This window comes from Durio zibethinus, chromosome 13 (genome assembly GCF_047325235.1).
Source record: "Durio zibethinus cultivar Kanyao isolate XHJ-2024 chromosome 13, ASM4732523v1, whole genome shotgun sequence".
Classification (NCBI taxonomy): Eukaryota; Viridiplantae; Streptophyta; class Magnoliopsida; order Malvales; family Malvaceae; genus Durio; species Durio zibethinus.
In genome coordinates, this window is record NC_143174.1 from 7,700,352 (window position 1) to 7,716,665 (window position 16,314).

Below are 16,314 nucleotides of genomic sequence, written 5' to 3' on the forward strand. Positions count from 1 at the left end.
TTTATTATAATATTTTTGTATGACTTTTATTATGATATTATTGCATGATATTTTTCTATGATATTTTGATAGTATTTTGTATGACAATATTTTGTAAATAAATAAGAGGAATTGAGATCTAATTTTTCATAATATACTTAATAAATCTAATGACAAAGCCTCTTCAAGTGAACAATGAGTTTATCTTAAATACTCTAGAGGTAAGAAAAATTCTTTTTGGTGAAAGCCTAAGAACTTTTTTTCTAATATATAAATATCGAAATTAATAAAAATAAGGAATAAAAACCATTTGAATTAAGGCTTAAATAAGATAATATAAGACTAATTTGATGCCAATTTTGTACATAATGGGGTGCTAAAACCTTTCTCACATATAACTGACTCCCGAACTTAGTTTTGTTATTGTAAACCTAAACCTATTATTTTTAGGGACTTTTAGTTTATACTTAAGATAACTTCAAAAAGGGATAAATTCACATAGGTGGCCAATCACACTTTGATAAAAATGATTGTTGACGATTCCATTTTTTTGTGTCTAATTGACAAGTTCTTAAACTTGAACGTTATGATAATTTGGTGACTCTACTAAGGACCTTAAAGAGTTAAGCTATTAGTTAGTTATCTATTATCTTAAGCCTTACTTTGATGGTTTTTATTTTGTAATTATTTATTATTTTTCATGTGCACTAACCCTTTTGCTTATTTTGTAGTTTATGATTTTTTCTATGTACTAATCTACTTGTTTATTTTGTAGATTTTGATTTTACATGTGTACCAATTTATTTGATTATTTGGGTTGGCATATCTTTTTATGCACCACACATGTATTCATACATAAACTCTAGACCCAAGCTTTGTCCTTTCTTAGAAGAAAGTAAGTACTTACACTTTTGTGAGGTAATAAGTAATAACCTCTGTGTGAGCTAATGAAAACTCTCATTCAAATTAAACCCCTTCTGATTGAGCTTATAATGGTGGATAAAGATTATGGTGTTTTACTGGCCTATAATGGACGATGATATAAGGAACAATTTGGAAGTTTTTAGATGGTTAAACCTTTGAACTTAGCATGTAAGTAAACCCTAAGAATCTAAACCTAAGTTAAAGCCCTGCCCTCATCTTTATATAAAAAATGACACATAAAGGGACTTATTTTGTCATTCACCTTATATTTGTTTTGTCAAGATCATTTTAAACTTGTACAAAAATAAAAATGTTTTTAATTTTTTCTTTATTCAGAAAACAAAAAATGAAAAATGAAAAAAAAATAGATGAGATTTTGAATTGATTGCATTATCTTCTTATTATATGATCTAGGGTCATATCCGGTACATACATGTATTTGCACATATATTTTGGTTATCCATTCACTAATGCAATATTCTATTTCACTTTTTCATATATAAAAAGATGTGAATGCCTAATTATAAATTAAAAAGTAATTTTTTTTTACTTTTTTCAATTTTGTACATAGTTGTGAATATTAATTCATGTTGCTACTATGTGTTGCATGCATTTTTTACCTATGTAAATATTTTTGTATGTACATCACTTTATTTATTTAGGGGCAATCTTTACCTTTTTCAATTTTTACATATTTGTTGTAAACATCCTATTATGATCGGAGTTATCCATATTATTGGACTTCAAGCTTTAATTTGATATTGGGTTTTTAATTATGCCATTGGATTTTAAGCCCAAATAAAAAGGACCCAAAATAGTTTTATTTATTTTTGTTATTTATTAAATGTGGAGTTTTTTGGTGGTTTTTTTTAGATTGTGATTTTGTCTTCAAGATCTAAAAATTAATTATTGAACTTGGATGTGGCAATACTTGGGCTCCAATTCTCCTAAAAAAAGAAAAAGAATTATGTAAAGTTAAAATTGAATCTTGATAGATTTGATTCCATGAAATCTTTCTAGTAAATTTTTGGACTAGAATTTGCTATAAGAAAAGCATTAGCATCTTAATTGAGGGTGGCTAGATAGCAGCAAATAAAGAACAATCAGAGGCCATTGACATAAAAATCCAACAGTGAAACAAAAGCAATTAGTAAGCAACAATTCATAATCAATACAAAAGTAATTGGCAATAAGATTTTTGTATTTCAAGAAACAAAGAAGCAATAATCGACCAAATAATTCTCTACAGCCAAAAAAAAGTGAATAAAAAGTAACAAAATTCAAGAGTAATTGGACACAAAGACAAAATTTACATTCAAACCTAAATTTCTAGTCAAAACCAAACCCACCCATATCTTCCAACAACCAATACAGATCTAATAGCCTTAATTAGAAAAAAAAATTCATCAAGATAAAAAACTAGCTAACACAGACAGAAGTGAAGCAGAGAAAAAATCAAGAGTAAAGGAATTCGGTAGCAATAAGGATCAATTAATAAGCAATTCAACAAAAAAGCAATTAGTAGATTTCGGCCATGGAAGAATCAAAAGCAACAAGTCTAGAATAGAAAATCAAGCTTTCAAAACCAATAAGTAATTCAAAGCCAAATTCCATAACACAAGTAGCAAAGAATTCACCAACAAAGCCTTAACACAAATCAACAATCAGTGAACCATCGACGACTACCCAAACCCTAAAAAGACCTATTTGGTAGCCATAAAAAAATAGAGCTAAAATTTGACAAGTAGACAATCAACTCAACATCACATACCCAGAACTGGCAACACGTACTTAACAACCCATTAGAAAACAAATAGAGCCAACACACAATTTAAAAAAGCCATAGTAAACAAAGGGTTTCAAAATAAACAATTTTAAGCAATTCAACAACACCAACAACCTAATTTACAAAGTCAAAGTGCAAAACAAAACGAGGGCAAAGGTTTTTCTATGGACTATGGATTGTGGCATTAGTGTTTTAAAGAGAAAAATGGAAAGGAAGAAAAGTAAAGTGGAATTGAGCAAGGCTGCTATTAGGGTCTTTGACAATGGTAGCGAAGTGGCAAAATCGATCAACGAAGTTGTAGTGGGTTTTGTTAAAAACTAATTTTTTTGGTTTGGTGTTTTTCAATGAAAAAAAGAAGATAGAATCTGAAACTCAAACAAAAAAAGTAAAAGAGTAACATGGGAAGGAAAGGTTGATTTTGATGTGTTATGACAAAAGCAAAATGCTACTATTTGAAAGTAGAGAACCCAATCAATGTTCCAAAACCCATGTAATACTAACAGTTGACTCGATCCTCTTTGACTAGTTTTTTTTCTTTTATTTGGTCTTTTGTGTTTGTTTTGTTTTATTATTTTCTATTTGTTGTTTTAATTCTTTTTATTATTCTCCTTATATTACTTTGAAGAAGAAAAGAAAAAAAGAAACTTTTATTTTTGCATCATATTTATTTGCATGTTTTGATTTTAGTTTGCATGATTTTTTTTTGTGGCATTTTGGCATGAATAATATATATTTTTGCATGATGTTTACTTGTATGATTTATTATTATTGCATGATTATTTATTTGTATGATTTAATATTATAGCATGATTATGTATTTATTTGTATGATTTAATATTATTGTATGATTATTTATTAATGCATGATTTAATATATTTGCATGATTATTAATATGTTATTTTCATGGGTTGAATTTAATTGGATGATTTATTATATAATTTTGCATGATTTATTGTGAGATGTTTCTTATATTTATTGCATGATGTCTTGGCATGATTTTTTATAGAATTTTTATTGGCATGATATTTGTTATGATATTTATTGTATGATGTCTTGGCATGATTTTTTATAGAATTTTTATTGGTATGATATTTTTTATATTTGCATGATTTGATTTTTAATAGAATTTTCATATAACAATGTGGTGTAAATAAATAAAGGATTGAAATTGATTTGTTTGTACGATAAAAAACAATCTTTGAGTAAGGCTTAAATAAGATAACATATAATTAATTTGGTACCAATTTTAGGCGTAATGGGGTGCTAAAACCTTTCTTGCATGTAACTGACTCTTGAACTTTAATTTTGTTGATGTAGACCAAAACTTGTTCGTTTTAAGGACCATTAGTCAAACTTAGGATAACCTTAAAAAGGGTAGATTCACATAGGTGGCTAATCACACCAAGGTAAAAATGATTGATGGTGACTCCATAGTTTTGTGTCTAATGGATAGGTTTTCGAACCTAAATGTTATGACAATTTAGTGACCCCATTAGGAACATTAGAGAGTCAAACTATTAGTTCTATGTTATCTTAAGCCTTGAGTTGATGGATTTATTATGTAATTATTTTTTTTTTCATGTGAACTAAATTATTTGCTTATGATTTCTTATTTGTTTTGTAGATTTTAATTTTTTTTCTTTATGTACGCCAATTTATTTGATTATTTGGCATGTTCCTTTACACACACCAGTCTTGCATTCATGCATAAGCTCTATACCCAAGCTTTATCCTTTATTAGGAAGGAGGAAACAATTACCTATATTCTCGTGAGGTGGTAACCTTTGTGTGAGCTATGAAAATTCTCACTCAAATTAAACCCTCTCTGTTTGAGCTTATAATGATGAGTGAGAATTAGGGTAACTTAGTAGTCTATAATAAACAATGATGTAAGAAACAATTTATGAACCTTTAGTTTGTCAAGGCCTTTAAACCTAGTATGTACATAAACTATAAGGATCTAAATATAGGTTAAAGCCTTATCCTTCCCCTTTGTATAAAAAAACCCTAAAATAAGACACATGAAGGGACTTCTTTTGTCATTCACCTTATATTTGTTTATATTTATGCTTTGTTAAGATAATTTTGAACTTGTACAAAAAAAATAAAAATGTTTTTATAACATTTTTCTTTTTTTTTTAAAATAAGGGAAAATTTGAAATGTCCGTATTTGTACATATACTTTTGTTATCCATTCATTCATGCATTATTTATTTCATTTTTTCATATATAAAAAGATGTGAATGCCTATTTATAAATTATAGAATAATTTTTTTATTACTTTTTTTATTCAGTTTTGTACATAGTTATGAATATGAATTCTTCTTGTTATTATTATGTATTGCATACATGTATTTGCATATATATATTTGTATCTGTGTAAACATCTTTGTATGTGCATTCTTTCATTTGTTTGGGGGCAATCTTTGTATTTTCTATTTTGTATGTAGCTTTAAATAAATTTTTTTACCATGTATTACATACATGTATTTACATATATATTTTTATTCATGTAAACATCTTTGTATGTGTATTATTTCATTTGTTTGGGAGAATCTTTGCCTTTTTTAGTTTTGTACATAGTTTTGAATATGAATTCTTCTTTTTCATTATGTTCAACATACATGTATTTGTATATATATTTTTCATCCTTTTGAATTTAAATTTGTTCAACAATAAAAGCCCACATGATTTCTTTTCATGATTAAAAAATGTTTTTTGGTAAAGGAAAAATTATTGTGCAAACAATTTTAAAAGAATTGATTATTACTATCAAGAATTAACATACCCAGTTGTTTCACTTGCCACTTTATATTTCAATTCAATTGAGCATCATACCATTCAAAGCCTGACTTCTCAAGTCCCATGATCCTGATTTTCACTTGGCAAAAAGGGATTTCCAAGTTAATAACCTTCATTAAAGCTGTGAGTAATGAAATTTGCAAAATATTTTTTGGAAAATTCTTTATAAGCTAATACGTGAGGCTTTCTCTTAATGATTCTAGACTTCGATAATTTGATGTTGAGACTATTCCAAACACATCACTACGCAAGTTTCTTCACTAAGCTCAAACTTTTCAATTTTTTCATTGGGGCATAATTGTTGAAAAGGCCATACCCTCTCATTATCCTTGTTTGACATCTTGATTCCTTTTCTCTTTTATTCATTTTCCTAAAATTTTTCTTTGCCTACATCTTAGGGTAAATTCACTAACAAGCAAAATTATCCAATTTTTCCAATATCTTTTGATCTAGATAGCAATGATTTCATCTTTTATTTAAGGGAGATTATATGAACATTTGGTATGGGTTGTGAAAATGATGATTCATTAGTGTCTAAAGGTTTCCAAATTGTTCCTTACATTATTGTCCATCACAAACTAATGAGGTACCCTGATCCTCACTCATTACAAGTTACAAGCGAAAATGGTTTAATCTTAGTAGGAGTGCTTCAATAGCCATTATAGGGGTTTTTCCCTTACGTAGCTACTTTACATCTTTCTAAAAAGGATAGAGCTTGGGTATAAAGCTTATACACGCAATGCAACTATAAGTGTGTGCGAATGAATATACAAACCTTTCACACATTCCTAAAATACCCCTATCCTAAATGTTCCACAATTATTAAAAGTAGGATAAATAATAAAATTTAAAATAAATGACATAATTAAAATATGAATGAAATGCAACACACACACTTTTTTTTCTTTGTTAAAAACAAGAAAATTGAAGTCAAAACATTTTTTATTTTTTTTCAATTTTTGATTTTAAAAAAAAAATTAAAATCAAGAAATTAAGATTAAACACCAATTAGGACCATTAAACCAAAATTTAAGATAGTATTCAGTCAATTTTTAGCTTGACTCTCTAAAAAGTGTGTTCCCAATGAAGTCACCAAGCTATCACAATGTTTCAAGACCAAGGGTGGTGACTTAAGCACCGGATGAATGGGGAATGAAAAATAGGGCTTTTAAAAAGCTTTTTTTTTTTTTTATAAAAATCAAAATAAGGAGTCGCTACCAATCTTTTTTAAAATGTTGTTGGCCACCTAAAAATATTTTGTCCTTTTAATGAAACATTTAAAAGATTTTAAAAGTTTTATAATAAGAACAAATTGAAGTATGCAAAATCATATTTAGGGTTTAGGAGTCAGTTACACGTAGGGAAGGATTAGCACCCCTATAGTACCCGTCGAAGACGATACCATTTAGCTATATGTTATCCTTAAACTTTGGTTAAAATGGTCTTATTTGGGTGTTTAAAATTAATTCCTTTTCTTAATTCAAGAAAAAAACTAAATTTTTTTTCTTTTTGAAAAGAAATCGAAATTTGAAAACAAAGCATTTTTTTTATGGATCAAAATGAAAATAACTTAAGTATCAAGACACTTTTTCACTTTCTTATATTTAGGTAAAACTTTAAAAATATCCTTAACATAAGGGTTTTCAAATTATCTCACAAAACTGAGATAATACCTCGCATAAATAATAGTCACCGAGACTCCCCTATATTTGGGCCAAATCTTGATGACTATATTTACTTGATATATTATCTTATTTAAAAATATTTTACTTTGAAAACTCATTTTTGAAAATAAATGCATGATATGCATAAACATCATGTATAATAATGTATGATATGAATGACATGGTATGAATGCAGGACAATTTAAGGATATATGTAACAAAGTAAAATGAAATGCAAATGCATGAATGAGGGACAAGGGTTGGTTCAAGTTTTGAGGGTTTAGGGTTTAGGGTTTCAAACTTGGGGTTTCATGGGAAAAAGCATGTAACTTAAATAAATTACAACAATGCCATTGGTAAAAATGTAAATATTGGATGCATATTACTTGTGCAAGACAATAAAATTACAAATAAGATGTGTATGTGAACACCTGAGGAAAATGAATTAAACACTAAAATTTGTCAAACTTTGAAAAACATGTTCCACCATTTTTCTTTTTTAAAAATCAATCAAACAAACATAAAAACACTAAATAACTTATTAAACTAACATTTTATCTATTGAAAATTGGATCAAACATACTGAAAACTTGAAAAACATAGCAAAAACATAATCAAACACATGGAATCAAGCAACATTTAGCCACAAAATAAAGAACAAGTTTCAACAAAGCATGGAATTACCTTGGTTGAATGTCCTATGGCAGTTTCACAATCACATTTTCATTTTATTTCACTAAAAAATGCATTGAACATCACAATATTCATCACTTGAAGGCATTTTAATCAAAAGAAGAATTCCATCAAACATATAACAAGCTAAAATAGCAAAGAATCCACGAATAACTAGAACATGAATCAAACACCAACATACATCACTAACTATTCCAAATTCATGCAAAACATAAGTAAACTCATCATTTAATTATCATAGATAACATTTAAAAGAAAATAAATCAACAAGAAGAACCATAAGGAGGTTCGACCATGGTGAAATGGAGGTTAGCTGTACCTCTATATGGTGTTAATGGTGGTATTGAATTTTTTGTTGCTTGATTCTCTAACTTCAATCCAAACTATGAACTACTTTGATGAAATTTGATTCAAGCTTTGATAAAAAAAAAAAAAAAGAATGATGAAAAACCAATGTAAAAATGTTATGAAAATGAGATAAAGATGTAATGAATACAAAAAAAAAAAATAGAGATTATACATTCTTTAAGCTTTCTTCAACTTTTCTTTCTTTCTCTTTTTCTTCTCTTTTTTTTTCTTTTCATGTTTTTTTTTTCTTCTTCTCCATTGTTTTTCCTTTCTAGCCCTTCCCTCTTTCTTTTCTTCAACATCCCCCTTCTCTCTCAAATAAGCATGAAAAATATCTTTTAAAATTGAATCTTGGCCCTTAGATTAGAGGTGCATCTAATGGTCCATATTCATCCCTTTTCTATTTTGTAAAAAGTCACATTCACCATTGGATTTAGGTCCCTGCTAAAGGTTAAAAATCAAATGGTCTAGGATGCTCACTGCTAAAGGTTAAAATTTTAATGCTGTTAGAACCAAGTGAAAAGATTATTTTAATCCCTATTAGAAAGTTATCAATTTCTAGGCCATTTTTTTGGAAAACAATACTCCCTTATTCATTTTTGTGATTTTAAAACACAAAAAATCATGAAATAATATGAAATTATGTTATGAAAGTTTTCATGAAAATCCAACCTCGAGAAGGTTGACTTACGAAATTACCTCTAAGGACTATCTTAGTAATTTCACACCTCTCGAGGTGCTACCAATATTTTTAATGTACCAAAAATCATCAAATAATTTAAAAACATGGATTGAAATGTTTTACAAAAAACCAACTTTGAGAAGTCAAATTATAAAAATACCTTTAAAGGGTATTTTAATGATTTTACACTTTTCAAGGTACAATCAAGGTTTTCAATAATTCAAAAATCATCAAATAATATTAAATCATTATCTGGAGCTTTCGTGAAAAATCGACCTCGGGAAAGTCAATTACGAAAATACCCTTAAAGGTATTTTAGTAATTTCATACTTTTTAAGGTATGATCGGGGTTTTTAATGCATAAAAAATTATCAAATATTTTAAAACTATGACTTTGAAAGGTTAAATTTCAAAATATCCCTAAATGGCATTTCGATAATTTTGCCTCTATCAAAATGCAATCAAAGTTTTCAATGCTTTAGCATCACAAATACCATTCCCATGGTTGATTAAACCCATTTGATTGTAAATTTTGAAAATTTAACTGAGTTTAATCCAGTTTGACTGATTTGATCAATTTTAACCAAGTTTTAGCTAGGTTTGACCAAGTTTGACCTTGAGGCCTTTAACTCAAATTGGTCCCAATTTTGATTTTAAACTTGTTAAAATTAAAGAAATGTTGTATTTGAACCAGATTGGATTTTGAAAGCTTCACAAATGGTGAAATTTTACCCAAATATAATTAGGTGTCTATAATAGTTCAAATGGGTAGTTGGGTAATGAAAGTACACAAAAGTCTCACAAGTTTTTAGGGTTATTCCTTAAAGAGAAATTCTTCAATTTAAGCATTCATGACTGATCCAATATGATGTAGACCAAGGTTAGGGGTTTTTAAAAAAGGGATAGGCTCAAAATAAATGTTTAAAGGTGATTAAACCAAAGGTTATTCTTTCCGATTTGAAAGATTCACTTTAAGGTATTTATCCTATCATTTTCCTATACTTTCCACTTAATCATTTTAGTTTTTTTTCTCTTTTCCTTTTCTTTCTTTTCTTTTCTTATTCCTTTTTTCTCTTTTTTTTCTTTTTTTTTTCACTTTCACTTTTACTTTTTTTCTTTTTTTACTTTCCTTTTCTTTGAGTGGATTTAAAACTTTTAAAACTTTTTATTGGATGTTTGCCTTCAACATGCAGGGTTCTTTTTTGGATTTTACCATACTTAACCCTTAAATATATCTTTTTATTACTCTTTAATATAGAGAGTGATCATTGGTTAGGGTTTATTTAAAAAAAAATCATGGTCAAGGGGATAGCAAAGGATATATATTTATATATGTGAAAAGATAATAAAAGATGGTCACTTATCATCTTAAGCACAGTTACTTAAATTTGAAGAGTAATTTTTTTTAGAAAAAGGTTTGAAGAAAGGTTTTTCAAAAATTTTCTTTTCTTGGAATTTTTTTTATATTTCTAACTTTTCTTTTCATTTTTTGGTTTTTTTAAAGGATTTTTTCATAAACTTATTGAGATCTTTTATTTTTTGACTCATTTGAATGCTTAAAGTGCATGATGTCAATCAAATTTTCTTTTGCTTTCTTTTATTTCTTTCCAATTCTTTTTTTTTTCTTTTCTTTTTGGTTTTATTTTCAATCCCTACATTTTTCCACCTTGCTAGGATCACAATTCGGGAAAGATGCTGCCATTTTGATAAACCACCTTAGCGAAGGTCAATGTGATAAAAGGGTCATGTGCTATAAACTCATTTAAAGTGTCAAAAGGTTCATTTCACTCTAAAAAAAGAAAAGGATTGGTCTTAACTCAAGTTGTCTTGAGGGTAGTGAGGTCTTGCTTTTTGGTCAATGTCCCCCAAGACACTAGACATGGAAAATTCACGATAGAAAATTGAAAGGCTGGTATGTTTGAAGTCGAGTGACATTTATTTTGACAACTTTTAAGCTACGACATAGCCTTGACATATATTAAAGTGCTTGCATGTAGAATCTTTAAATAGGTGTCATGTTTACTTAGCTTTCAAGAAACCTAAGAATTTCAAATTGACAATTTCATTGTTCATCATCGAGCAAAATATTATCACCTTTTTTTTTTGCTATGGTCAAGCAAAGATTTAGAATTTAAACCCTTTGAAATATGAAGGCTCTTGAATGATTTGATGGTTGATGGCAACAGATTGTTTAAGAGAAAAATTATAGGGGTATTTATTAGGAATAGTTCATTCTTAATAATGGTCACCAATTCTTTTTAGACTCATTTCACTTTTATTATAAAAGTTTTTTTTTCAAATTTTTTAATTTTTTAATTTTTTGATTTTTCCTTCTTTTTTTTCTTTTTTTTTTCCTTTTTATGGTTTTTGAAATCTAAATATGTAAGGCTTTATTCTTTCCCTTTTAAAACTTTTATCTTTTTATTCTTTTTTTATTCATAAAAATATGTACTAACAAGAAATTAAAATGCTTCAAATGACAATATTTACAAGTGAAATATGTAATGATTGAAACTTAAAGTTCTTTCACTCAATGCAAATATCCCACCCAATCTAACGTCCTAAAAAATGATAAAATAAACTATGAAACTAACAAGAAATTAAAATGCTTCAAATGACAATATTGACAAACAAACTGTGTAATGATTGAAACTTAAAGTTCTTTCACTCGGTGTAAATATTCCACCCAATCCAACATCTTAAAAAATAATAAAATTCATAAACTCAAACCAAGATTAAAACTACCCCTACTTTGCATGTTGGCCTTAAAACTTTGATCCTTAATCCCACCATCATTAATTATCATAGCCACTGACAAGCTCTCTAAATCTTGCAAGATTGGCTTCATTCAAAGATTGAGCTTCATCTTTAAATACATGTAACTTTCTATAGAATGCCTTCAATGCCTCCACAGTATTCACATTTGGTATGGGATTATACCACATTGAGTAAAGAGCCTTTCTAGGCTTTGTAGGGACGATGGAGATCACATGACTATTGATAAGTAAAGGAAGTAACTCTAGTAGGACATTTGAAGTGAATGGTGTGCTTTAACTTCTGTTCTTCTACAACTCTGAGGATGGATTTGATTGATCTTTTGTTCTGTGAACATTTAAGGTGAAAAAGCTAGGGAAAAGGGACATTCAAAGGATGAAGTGGTTGAAGAAATTGCTATTTTATCCTTTCGATGTCTTCCTAATCCTAAAAGAAAATTGCCAAGATTAAACTTGAAGAAACTCATTTTACCTCTAATAAGTATAACAATTGTCGATAATCGTATTGACTATTTTCAGGGCTATTATTATGAATGGACAAATGGATTTATGAGCAAATGAATGATTAAATGATAAAGCTTTTTGATGAAATGTGCATAATTTGGAAAGAGTAAATAGTTAGAGAAATTTAAAATCATGATCATAGCTTCCAGTTGATCCCCATTTTCCCCTTTCTATTATTGACTAAGAAAAAAATTTAATTTCAAGGGATTTAAGCAAAAAGTCCATGTTATTACTTTGTTGAATGAAATACACAAAACAATACCTAACTTGCATGACACATAAAGCATGTTTTTGAATGTATGAATACAATAAAAATGTAAATATGTCTACAAATGGAATTTCTTATGCATAAGGCCTAAAATATAAAAACCACAATAATGATGAATGGATCGAAAAGAGATAACAAACTTCTTACAAATCCTTAATCATTGGTTTTTCACTCTTTTGTTCTTTTTTTATTCTCCATTTTTTCATTTTTTGTTTTTTTTCCCTTGAACTCTCTATCAAATCATTTTTACAAGACTCACTAGACAATTTAATCAGTTCCAAGACTCTTTTTTTTTTAAATTCAATATCTAAAAAAATATATATAAACACTAGAAATACAAAACAACTTGGTTTATCTTTTCTTTTAATCATCCAAAAAGAATAAAAGAAATTTTTTGTTTGAAGTAAGAGGAGTAAAAAAATATTTTTTTGTTTTTTAATGAAATTTTCTTATTTTATTATTAATCTAAAAAACTTAACAAGAAATGATCTCTCGTGGTCCTGATTTTGGGTAACTTATACAAAAAAGAGTGCAACATCATTGGTCCCCTAAGGTTCACTATATGCTGAGTTAAGATTTATTAGTCTAAAAGTATTCAAATTGTTCCTTATATAATCGCCTATTATAGACTAGTAAGACACCTTAATCCTTACTCATTACAGGCTATAAATGGAAAACGGTTCAATTTAAATGGAGTGTTTCATTACAAATATAGATGTTATCACCTTAAGAGAATGTAGATACTATATTTCCTCGTAAAATGGATAAAGTTTGGGTGTAGAACTAATGTATGGAAGTGAATATGTAAAGTGTGTGTAAAGAGATATATCATTTAAGATAATATAAGTGAAGAAAAAATGACAAAATCAAAGTAGGATGCTAACTAAGATGCAATATTTTTTAAAAAAAATTAAAATGAAGAGAATTAAAATTAAATATCAACTAAAACCATTATATTCAAAACTTAGGATAACACATGATTAATTTTTTACTTGACGCCAGCTGTCACAAAAAAAAATCCTTAATAGTGTTGCCAAGCTGTCACAACATATGGGTCCATAAATCCATTTACAAGACATAAAATTTTGTAAATCAAAAAACAATGAGTCACCACCAATCTTTTTATTAAGTATGATTAGTCACCTAAAATTTTTTTTTTTAATAAAGTGAAAAATGAGTTTAAGGTTTACAAAAAAGATATGTTAGTTTTTAAAAATAGAATTGGGTTCAAGAGTTCGATTACATATAAAGAAAGATTAGCACTCTCATAACACCCATTTAAAAACAATAGCAATTAATCATGCTTTTATATTTTTAGTATTGGATAAAATGGTTTCAACTTGAAATTTGATGGTAATTTCTTTCATTTTTTTGGAAGAAAAATCTTATTTAGGAATATTGTGAAAATTTTTATGTTAAAAAATTACCTTAAAATTCTCCAACATCTAGGCAGAATCTAAAGATAATTTTTTTTGCCTAATATCCACCACAACATTCTTTTAAAATGAAAATAATATTTTCTATAAATAATAATTATTAGTGACTCTCCAACCTCAAGGTAAAATATCAAGAATTATTTCAATATTTTTTGAATTTTTAGCAAAAAAACTGATGATGCTACAATTAATAAAATAAATAATAGTAATTAAAAGACATATGCTTGTGAAATGAAAGCAAACAATAATCTAAAATAAACATATGCAAATGAATGTCATACATAATGATTAAATGAAAAGTTGAAATTAGATCCTTAAATATAAAAAGACCACCTAGATTCTCTTATCTTTAAGTATAGCTTAGGTACGACCATTTATATATAAGATCATGTTTTTGTTTCTTTTGTTTTGTTTAATCTTATTATCATTTTTGGTTAAGGAATCATATGAAAATGAAATAAAATTTCCTAAATACCCTACCATTTAGGTTGCATTTAGGAACAAATTATTTCATATGAGATTTTCATACAAATGTTTTTAATTTTGGGTGTGAAATAGGTTCAAGGTTTTGGGATTTGACTTATTTCAAGGTTGGGATAATTTAAAGTTTTAGGGTGGATTTAGGGCTTGGGTCAAATTTGGAGTTAAGGATTAGGTTTAGGGTTTAGGGTTTGATTTAGGGTTTAGGGCTTAGGGCAAGATTTAAGGTTTAGGCTAGGTGTGATTTAGGATTTAAGGTAAGTTTAGGGTTTCGACTAAGGTTAGTGTTAGGGTTAGGGATAAGTTTTAGGTTTTTTGGTTTTAGAGTTTCAATTTTAAGGTTTATGGTTTAGATTAAGTATATGGTTTAGAGTAAGTTTAAGATTTCATCTAAGGTTAAGGTTTAGGGTTTAACTTGGTGTTTAGAGTTAAGGCTAGGATTTAGGGTTTGGCTTTAGGGTTTAGGTTTGACCTAGAGTTTAGGGAATTTTAAGGGTTCCATGATTTTTATGAACTTCTTAAAAAATCCACAACATCTATGCATGATAAAATTTATGCCAAATAAGTGTTAAACATGAAATTAAACTATTACAGGTGATGAATGAAATTAAACTATCATGACAATACTAAGGCCTTGAAAAACATAGTAAATGACCACATTCTTATTTTTTCAAATACTTAGAAAATTTCTACAATACTACTTTTTATTTTGAAAATTTTCATCAAACACATAGAAAGCAATATTTAAGAAAACCATTTTTGTTAGTAAGAACATTTATCAAACATATAACAAACTACCAAAATAACTAGTTGAAGAAAACCATTCTTTAAAATAAAAAACATGTAGCAAATAAATCACAAAGCAGGGAAACACATAATCATAAGATTGTATCACCAAAAACTCATTAAAACACATAGTGGTAGCTCACAAACCATTAAAGGATTGAAAAAACTACATGGATGAAGATGAAAAATGCATGAAAAGTAAGAAAACTACCTAAAAAGCTAAATTTCACAAGAGAGATTTTTTTTTTCAAAAGTTTTTTAATTGTGAATTTATGGTTGCTGGAAAAAAAAAAGTCCATGTAGCTCCATGCATGTCAATTTATAGAGCCAAGCACCCCTCTCAATCATTGGATTAAAATGCATCCAAGGATAGTAATTCTTTTGTTTTTTTCTTCAAACTTGGTGCCCAAAGCTTGCAATATAGGCCATAGGATCATTGTACCTTTAAATTTAATGGCTCTAAAAATTTATAACACATAATTAAGGGGCATTTTAGTAATTTCACTCATTTTGAGGTTTAATAAGGATTTTTAATGCATCAAATTTCATAAAACTAATATTTAAACATGATTTGGAGCTTTTCACAAAAAATCGATCTAAAAGGGTAAAATTATAAAAATGCCCTTAAAAGGCTTTTTGTAATTTCACCTTTTTTGAGGTCCAACAAGATTTTAAAAGTCCAAATCATAATTTTACTACTAATAAGCCTTAATAGTCCTAGTCAATCACAAATTGACCAAGTTTGATCAAATTTGACCAAGTTTGATCAAGGGGCATTTTGGTCATTTTAACTCAAAATTATGTTTTTCTAAGGATTTTCTCTCTAAACATCAGGCTTTGACAAAACTTGACCATACAAGTGATTTTAACTAATTTTGATAAACTTTGACTCAGGTCACATCATGAGTATTTTGGTCAAAACACCTATTTTGCTCAAAACTAAATATTTACTTTAAAATCTTTATGAATCTAATGACTTTGGTTCTATTGTTTTAAAAATGATCCGATTTTAACTAAATTCAACTAAGTTCGAAAGTTTGACTAGGTTGACTTTTAGGTTGACATTAGACCTTTTCCTTGATTTATAAACTTTTCTTGTATCAACCTAAGACTCAATTCATTCAAAAACAATGGAATTTTTGCAAAGCCTAAAAATTCATGGAAAAGATTTGGTTCTCAAATTTCAAA